General features: G+C 35.5%; 1 non-coding gene across 1 annotated transcript; it reads right to left on the reverse strand.

Annotated features, from left to right (window-relative positions):
• Positions 1-5,491: 5,491 nt before the first annotated feature.
• Positions 5,492-5,598, reverse strand: LOC121208902 (small nucleolar RNA R71). The gene has a single exon (XR_005904024.1). It is a non-coding gene; the product is annotated as a small nucleolar RNA R71 (small nucleolar RNA).
• Positions 5,599-9,749: the final 4,151 nt, after the last annotated feature.

Genomic DNA, 9,749 nt, shown 5'->3' on the forward strand with positions numbered 1-9,749 from the left:
AAACTCACATATGAGTACATAATACGTATCTGGCCCACATAACGTACTGAATGTATTCATTTGTCAACCTAACACGAGGTACCTTAGTCATGGACTTTTCTCAAGTCACCGGCAATTCGCCTGTTAGGCTCGAGGCCCGATATCAGTTCACTGGCATTATAGCCTGCTAGGCTCAAAGGCCCTAATAGTATCTCACGGCATTACAGTTTGCTAAGCTCAAAGGCTCGAATAATCAAGTCAACAAGTTCCATATAACATATTCATATCAATTAAGTACTAACATCATTCGAACGTATATAATTATACATCTCAAACACTTTTCTTTCATCTCATTTTCACACTTAGCATTTGATAGCTTATGCATAACATTTCACTCACGTTCATTTCAAACTTATCATTCGATTATAAAAGCATATTGCATTTTTACCAACATGTTATACTTGCCATTAGGCCATATAAGCATGATACAATACACTATCATTTCATCTTTAACATTCAGCTAAACCCTTATCTTACAAGGAACTCCGAATTCACATAACATATCATTTCACCGGCATTACGCCTGCTAGGCACGAAGGCCCGAATACACATCATCGGCACGAAGCCTGCTAGGCACGAAGCCTCGAATACACATCACCAGTACGCAGCCTGCTAGGCACGAAGGCCCGAATACACATCACTGGCACTAAGCCTACTAGGCACGAAGGCCCGAATATAATACCAGCACTAGGCCTGCGGGATTTATCCCGAATATAATACCAGCACGAAGCTTGCGGGATTTAACCTGAATACACATCAAATATCATGCATATTTAATCATATATTAATACATCTCATTCAACATATCACATTCGTAGTCATTTGCAACATTCGGGTATAAGCTCCATATGAACACCATCGTTTACATTTCGGTTCAAAAGTCATTCATAAATATCACATATCCATTTCACCATTCCAACTTAACCCATAGTGACCATTCGACTATAAGTCATATACATAAATTATTTATCGCACAACTTAATTCAAGTAGAACCAAAAGGTCACGATTCATCTAATATATACATATTGCTCATTGATTCACACACAACCTTTCAAATTAGCAATTATAAGATGGTTCCGCACATAGCCCATCCTTATCGATAATTTACGATGGTTTTACCCTTAGTCACATATATGTCATAGGCATTTTTACCTATGCTTTGCAATTCACATTCATGATTCAATTCCAATTGATTTAACATGCATAAGTACATATCACATACCTTAATAATTTACTTTATGGAACGAATCCACATATTGTATTAGCCCATAGTCTTATAGCACCACACTTTTAATAGTTTACCTCATCGAAGTTCACATTTAATCACTTTAGTGCCAAGCTATATTCGGCTACCACAAAGGACTAATAATAATAATTTTATACACATCATGGTTTCCTTTAGGTATTTAATAATCACAAATCGTGATATCTCCACCAGCACATATACGGCACAGTTTATTCATTGTAACACTCATTTAGTGCATCAAATTTCCAAATCCAATTCAACTTAAGCATAATAGCCATAATCGGCTTATAGCCTTAAATCATTACATATTCGGCACATTAACTAAATAAAATTTACATTCCCTTTTCCATATTAATTTAACTCTTGGGCATATAAAAAGGAATCAAGCTTAAACACTTAAGAACTTACCTTGAATGTTTCCGAACAACTACAACAGCTATTCGATTACTTTCTCTTTTCCCTTATCTGAATTTTGCCCCTCTATGCTCTTGAGCTTAAATTCAAAGATTTTAAACTAGTCATTATTCAACTATTCGAGCATCACTTTCAAAATATAATATATACATATATATATACATATTCGACTTTCACACCTACTGATCATAGTAAGCTTATAAGAAATGAATAAGCAACTCATTAACAAATTTTTGTCAATGTTTACCACATAATCATAATTTCACTGCAAGCTGTCTTCCTGAGCAACAGTCACTAAATCATTTATAACTGGAGCTACGAAACTCCAAATCAAGTGCCGTTAATTTTCCCTGAAGATAGACTCATATATCTTTCATCCATAAGATTTTCAGAATTTTTAGTTTGGCCAATCAATACCAGATTTTTCTTAAAATTTCCCCTGTTTCACTGTTTGACTAATCTGACCACTCCTCACTACGAATCAAATTTCTCATTGTACAGAATTCAAAATTTGTTCTCGTTTATTTAATTTGAAACTGTACTCATTAAGGAGTCTAAGAATATAAATTTCATCTTATGAACATTTTTGTAAAATTTATAATGATTTTATAAAGACAGAATAGAGGATTTAGAAGTCATTCTGACCCTGTCCCACATCACTTCAAATATCTCATTATCAGAAATTATTTTGCTTACACGGTTTGTTTTATAAGAAACTAGACTCATTAATCTTTAATTACATAATTTATTCAGCTTCTAAATCATATCCCACAATTTATGGTGATTTTCCAAATTCACGTTACTGCTGCTGTCCCAAACAGATTTATTACCAAATCACTCTTTCACACATACCTTGCATGCATGTTATTTAAACATGCATATCACCAATCAATCATCACATATCTATAATTTTACTTAAGCATAATCTTCATTTCATCATTTTAAAGCACAACATGTTAGCCGATTTTTCCCTTAGCATCTAAGGCACATGCATGCTCATTTGCTTGGCTCAACTTCACCTATCTTCCATTTTTCATCAAAAGGACATGAAACAACAACCATTTCCTTCATTTTAATTCATGACCGAATGCTCACAACACAACCAAAAATCAAAATATGCTTCATGAGTCAGGGTAGAATCAAGAAGAACTCATGAACATCAAGATAGAAGCAAACTACCATGAACTTACCTTGGATTTTTCTTCCCCAAGTGACCGAACATTCAAGAGCTCTTTTCCTCTCCTTTCTCTTCTATTTTTAGCTTTCATGAACAAGAATGAACAAAAAGCTTCCTTTTCTTCCTTTTTGTTATTCTATTACCAAACATTTTATGACACAAAATAACATATATTATTTGTACCATACTTATGCCATAACTTCAATAAAAAAAATTTGCACATGTTGTCTACCATTAATACCATGGTCGGCCACTACACATAAAATGCGGAGTTTTACATGCAAATCCTCTTATTTTGCACTACTATTTATTAGGCCACTACATATTAGCCTATAGCATTTTCAAAAATTTTCACATAGGTCCTATTTCATAATTTCACTCACAAATGGCAGAATCAAAGCATGGGATTTTCACACATGTATTTTCACATGAAATAAACACATAATATAACATTTGATTATTTTTGGGACTCGGTTTTGTGATCTCGAAACCACTTTCTGACTAGGGCCAAATTAGGGCTATCACACTGGCTCCCTACAGTAACTGATAAACCATAATATATACATATTTTTACCCCATGCTTAGCATATTTATGGATGATTTTTCCTTGGTTTTTATTAAATTCGATGCTCCTAATCCTTTAGATTCATGTTTTATACTCAGGAAAGCTTAGGATAGCAAAAAGAGCGAGAAACAGGCCAAAAAGGGGCAAATCAAGACTAAATCAGTGTTTTACACGGCCTAGGCACTTCCACACGGGTGATCCACACGCCCGTGTGTGACAAAAGGGTAGACCACACGCCCGTGTGTCATGGTCGTGTCAATATTAATCCAAGTTAGAATTGCACACGGCCTGAGCACCTTCACACGGGCGTTGCACACGGCTTTGTCCCTTCGAATCTAAGTCTAGTTCTACTTGGAAAAGGCTTATTTTGGGCTGATTTGGGATTCAAAAGGCTATATAAAGACCCTAAAAGAGGATTAGAGGGATACGCAGAGTAGAAGGCATAAAATACCTAAGGATAGCCATCGAAATCACCTCGTAGGCAGGATCTACATCAAGGTTGAAGACTTCCACTCAATATCCTAGGAGTTCTTTGGGTTTCTTTATGTTTTGTTGTTTTCCAAACTTTGAGATGTTTTCTATTATTATTATGAACTAAACTCCCTAAATACCTAAGGGAGATAAAACCTAAGACGGATCTTATTATTATTTGAGTTATATGATAAATACTTGTTCTTATTCTTAATTGTGAATTTAATCCTTGCTTTAATATTACTGGATATTAATTCAGGTTTTTGATGTGCTTATATAGTGGAGGAAAAGTCCCTAAATAGGAATAGATCATTCATAATCAAGTGGAGTTGCATGCAATCCTAGATATGGGATGACATAAATCTGCCGAATTAGAGTCAAATCTAATAAAGGAATCCATAGATTGAGTTAATGCGACAATAGGGGTTTTAATTAGAAAGAGATTTCAATTAATCAACCTAGAGTCAGTTGTTTTTAGTCTCGAAAGGGGTATTAACATAAATAAGGGATTTCTACGGATTAAGTCAAGTGAATAAATCATCTAATTCAAAGGTAATAAGTGAAGTCTAGGTGGATTCTTCCTTGGGTATTGTCTTCTCTATCGATTTTCCTAAAGTATTTTCCAACTTTCATCTCTGTCGTAGCTTAGTTAATTAGATAATTAGTTTTAGTTTAAAAACACCCTTTAATTCCTAGGCTAGATAATAAAAAGATAATAATTACTAGTACTTTTAGTCCTAGTGGATACGATATTTTCAGTCTCACCATAACTATACTACTGTTCGATAGGTGCGCTTACCTTAGTTGAATTTTTAATTAGTTTCGCGACCATCAAGTTTTTGGCGCCGTTGCCGGGGACTAAGATATTAGGAACATTTGATTTTTATTACTTTAGCCTTTTTTTTTACTTTTATTGCAATTTACTTTTTATTTTTAGTTTAATGTTTTCTTTTCTAATTCTTCTTTTGTTTTCTTTTGGCAAGTTTTTAATAGTTTATAACTAGGAGGAACCCATCAGGACCTTTGCTTTTTGACAGTGAGATCGAAAGCACAGCTCACAGAAACCAAAGAGAAATAAGACGAAGCCTACAATACATAGAGGAAGGTCAAGAGGACGATATCCATACTACAAACGAGGAGATGGCTGATAATCAGAATAATCCACTACCTCCTGCGATTGCGGTAAATCCAGTAGAACAGAATCCTACTCTGCGTATTATGTATGATTATGCTAAACCTAGTTTAACAAGAACTGAATCGATTATAGTTAGACCTACTGTTGCTGTAAATAATTTTGAACTGAAACTTAACACGATTCAAATGATACAACAATTTGTTCAGTTTGATGGTTTGCAGGACGAGGATCCAAACACTCATTTATCAATTTTTTTGGAATTTTGCGACACTTTTAAGATCAATGGCTTTTCTAACGATGCCATTCGCCTTCGGTTATTTCCCTTTTCATTGAGAAATAAGGCTAAATAGTGGTTGAACTCGTTGCCACGAGGGTCAATCACTACTTGGGAACAAATAACCGAAAAATTTCTGCTTAAATATTTTTCGCCGGCTAAAATGGCTAAATTAAGGAATGATATCTCTTCTTTTGTGCAGATGGATTTAGAAACACTTTATGATGCATGGGAGAGATACAAGGACTTATTGAGAAGCTCCCCTCACCATGGGTTACCCCTTTGGCTACAGCTTCAGACTTTCCATAACGGTTTGAATCCCTCAACTAGACAAATGATTAATGCAGCTGCTGGCAGAACCATTAATAATAAGACTCCTGAAGATGCTTATGAGTTTATGGAGGAGATGTCACTGAATAATTACCAGTGGCAAGTGATGAGGACAAAGCCAACCAAGGCAGCTGGCGTTTTTAACGTCGACTCAGTTACTATGTTGTCAAATCAGGCAGAACTACTGAATAAAAATATTGATGGTTTACTTGGTTCTACGCAGGTACATCTAGTAATGCAGTACGAAGCAAGTGGAGGTGGGATGAGCAATCCAGAATTTCACCCTACGGCCTCAACATGGAGAACGAGCAAATGAATTATATGGGTAATAATCTTCAGCCTCAAAATAATCCTTATAGTAACACTTACAATGAAGGTTAGAGGAATCACCCAAATTTTTCATAGGGAGGCCAAGGGAGTCAAAGGCCACCACCCCCTCCAGGCTTCCAACAACAACCTTACCAGCAATAGAAAAAGCCAAACCTTGAGGAGATGATGACAAAATTTATTTCAATAGCAGAAAATCATTTTCAGAACACTAAAACTGCACTTAAAAATAAACAAGCATCAATTCAAGGGCTCAAGAATCAAATTAGGCAACTGGCTAAGATGATTTTAGAGAGACCACTAGGGAGCCTACCGAGCAATACCGAACCCAATCCAAAAGAGCATGTGAAAGCAGTTACATTAAGGAGTAAGAAGGTGTTAGCTGAATCTGAAAAAAAGTTGTCACCAGAATCTAACAAAAACGAAGGAGAGGAGGTAAAACCCGTAAACAATGAAAATTTAGTGCCAAGGGAATATAAACCACCAATCTCATATCCAGTAAAGTTGAAGAAAGATCGTATGGATGCACAATTCGGTAAATTTCTTAAGCTCTTTAAGCTGTTACATATTAACTTACCTTTTGTTGAAGCTATCTCGCAGATGCCTACATACGCAAAATTTTTTAAGGAGCTTCTAACAAATAAGAGGAAACTTGAAGAGTTTTCTATGGTAGAACTAAACGAGGAATGCTCAGCAATACTCCAAAATAAACTACCAACCAAAATAAAAGATCCAAGAAGTTTTACTATTCCCCATTTAATTGGTAGTTTAAATGTTGAAAAGGCAGTAGCTGACTTAGGCGCTAGCATTAATTTAATGCATTATAAAATATTCAAGCAACTTGGTCTTGGGGAACCAAAACCCACTAGGATGAGTATTCAACTAGCTGATAGATCTGTTAAATATCCTAGGGGAATTATTCAGGATGTGCTTCTTAAAGTAGATAAATTTATAATCCCTGTTGATTTTGTTGTGCTTGGCATGGATGAGGATGTTGAGGTGTCTTTGATTTTAGGTCGTCCATTTTTAGCCACTGCTAGAGCTGTTATTGATGTGGGCGACGGTAAACTTGTGCTTAGAGTAGGTAACGAAGAGATTATTTTTAAAATTTATGATGCCATGAGATTTTCTAGGGAACAGGATGACTCATGTTAGTTTATTGACTCTATTGATCATGCTACTCAAGATTCCTTTCAAGAAATCATACATGAGGACACGTTGGAAATGTGTCTTGCCCAAGGAGAGGAGGTATATGATGATGATTCTGTGATAGATAAGATAAAAGCTGAACTAAATTCCAATGAACCGTTATTGAGACAGAAGAGCTACGAGGGTATTGAGGTAAATAATGAATTGAAATTAAAACCTTCTGTTGAAGAACCACCTAAATTGGAACTAAAACAACTACCAAATCACTTAGAATATGCATTTCTTGGAAGTAATTCCACATTACCAGTAATTATTGCTTCAGCTTTACAGCCATTAGAAAAAGATGAATTACTGCAAGTATTGAAGGAGCACAAAAGAGCCATAGCTTGGAAGATTTCTGACATAAGAGGGATCAACCCTTCTTTTTGCACACATAAAATTTTAATGGAAGATGAATACAAACCCTGTGTGCAAGCTCAAAGACAATTAAATCCTAATATGAAAGAAGTCATAAAAGTCGAGGTAATTAAATTCCTAGATGCAAGAATTAGTTATCCTATTTCTGACAGTTCTTGGGTAAGTCCTATGCAAGTTGTTCCTAAGAAAGGAGGCATGACTGTTGTAGCCAATGAGAAGAACGAATTAATTCCAACACGAACAGTCACGGGATTGAGAGTTTGCATTGATTATTGGAAATTGAACAGTGCCACAAGAAAATATAACTTTCCCTTACCATTCATTGATCAAATGTTGAAAAAATTATCTGGGCACATGTACCATTGCTTCCTAGATGGACTCTTCGGTTATTTCCAAATCCCAATAGCTCTTGAGGACCAAGAGAAAATGACATTTACATGCCCATACGAAATGTTTGCTTATCGCCGAATCCCTTTTGGATTATGTAATGCTCCTGCTACTTTTTAGCGATGCATGTTGGCCATTTTTGATGAACTCGTGGAAGACATTATAGAGGTATTTATGGATGACTTGTCGGTATTCGATAACTCTTTCCATCTTTGCCTTAAAAATTTAAAATGAGTTCTAATGAGATGTGAGGCAACTAATCTTGTACTAAATTGGGAAAAATGTCAGTTCATGGTTCGTGAGGGGATTGTGTTAGGCCACAAAATTTCTAGCAAGGGAATCGAGGTTGATAAAGAAAAAGTTGAAACTATTGAGAAATTACCTCTCTCTATTTTGGTTAAGCCTATTCGAAGCTTTTTAGGACATGTAGGATTTTATAGAAGATTTATTGAAGACTTTTCTAAAATAGCTAAGCCTCTAACGAATTTGCTAGAAAAAGATGTCCCTTTCAATTTCAGTCAAGATTGTTTAGAAACGTTCAATACTCTTAAAGATAAATTAATTAACGCTCCGATTGTAGCTGCACCTAATTGGAATTTATCTTTTGAACTAATGTGTGATGCGAGTGATTTTGCAATAGGTGTAGTTCTTAGACAGTAAAAAGACAAGCATTTTAAACTTATATATTATGCTAGCAAAACTTTGACGACCGCCCAAGAAAATTACACGACGACTGAGAAAGAATTGTTAGTTGTGGTTTTTGTATTCGATAAATTTAGACCATATTTAATATTATCTAAAGTTGTCGTTTACACTGATCATTCAGCTCTTTGATACCTTCTTACTAAAACAGATGCAAAACCTTGACTAATAAGATGGATTTTATTGTTGCAGGAATTCGATTTGGAAATTCAAGATAAGAAAGAAGCAGAAAACCTTGCAGTAGGTCATCTATCTAGATTAGAAAACCCACATCTCAATGAACATAACGAACAAGAGATCAATGACTCGTTCCCTGAAGAACAACTTTTTGCTATCTCTGACTCTGAGGAACCTTGGTTTGCTGATATTGCAAATTACTTAGCCGCTAATGTTATACAGAAAAAGTTAACACATCAGCAAAAGAAGCTATTCTTCACTGATGTGAAAAACTATTTTTGGGAAGAACCTTTTCTTTTTCGTATATGTGCAGATCAAGTAATTAGAAGATGTGTTACAAAGATAGAGGCAATTAAAATTTTGGAACATTGCCACTCAGGACCGACTGGAGGACATTACAGTGGGACTAGGATCGCACACAAAATACTCGGATCACGTTTTTACTAGCCCACACTTTTCAAATACGCCAACAAGTATGTTGCTACTCGTCATAAACGCCAACGCACAGGTAATATCTCTAAACGCGATGAAATGCTGCAAACATACATGCATTCATGTGAGATATTTGATGTATGGGGTATCGATTTCATGGGTCCATTTCCTAGCTCGTTTGGGAATAAATACATATTAGTAGCCATTGATTATATGTCTAAATGGGTGGAAGCTCAAGCCTTACCTACTAATGATGCTAAAGTAGTGGTGAAGTTCCTAAAGAAACTTTTCTCTCGATTTGGAGCACCTAGAGCAATTATTAGTGATAGGGGTACCCATTTCTATAATGCCCAACTTGATAAAACCCTTAAGCAATATGGATTTTACCACAGAACAGCTACCCCTTACCATCCTCAAACTAGTGGACAAGTCGCACTAACCGAGAGATTAAGCGGATTTTAGAAAAGAATGTAGAGTTAAATAGGAAGGATTGGGCAAAGAAACTA

This window comes from Gossypium hirsutum, chromosome A10, assembly GCF_007990345.1.
Source record: "Gossypium hirsutum isolate 1008001.06 chromosome A10, Gossypium_hirsutum_v2.1, whole genome shotgun sequence".
Lineage (NCBI taxonomy): Eukaryota > Viridiplantae > Streptophyta > Magnoliopsida > Malvales > Malvaceae > Gossypium > Gossypium hirsutum.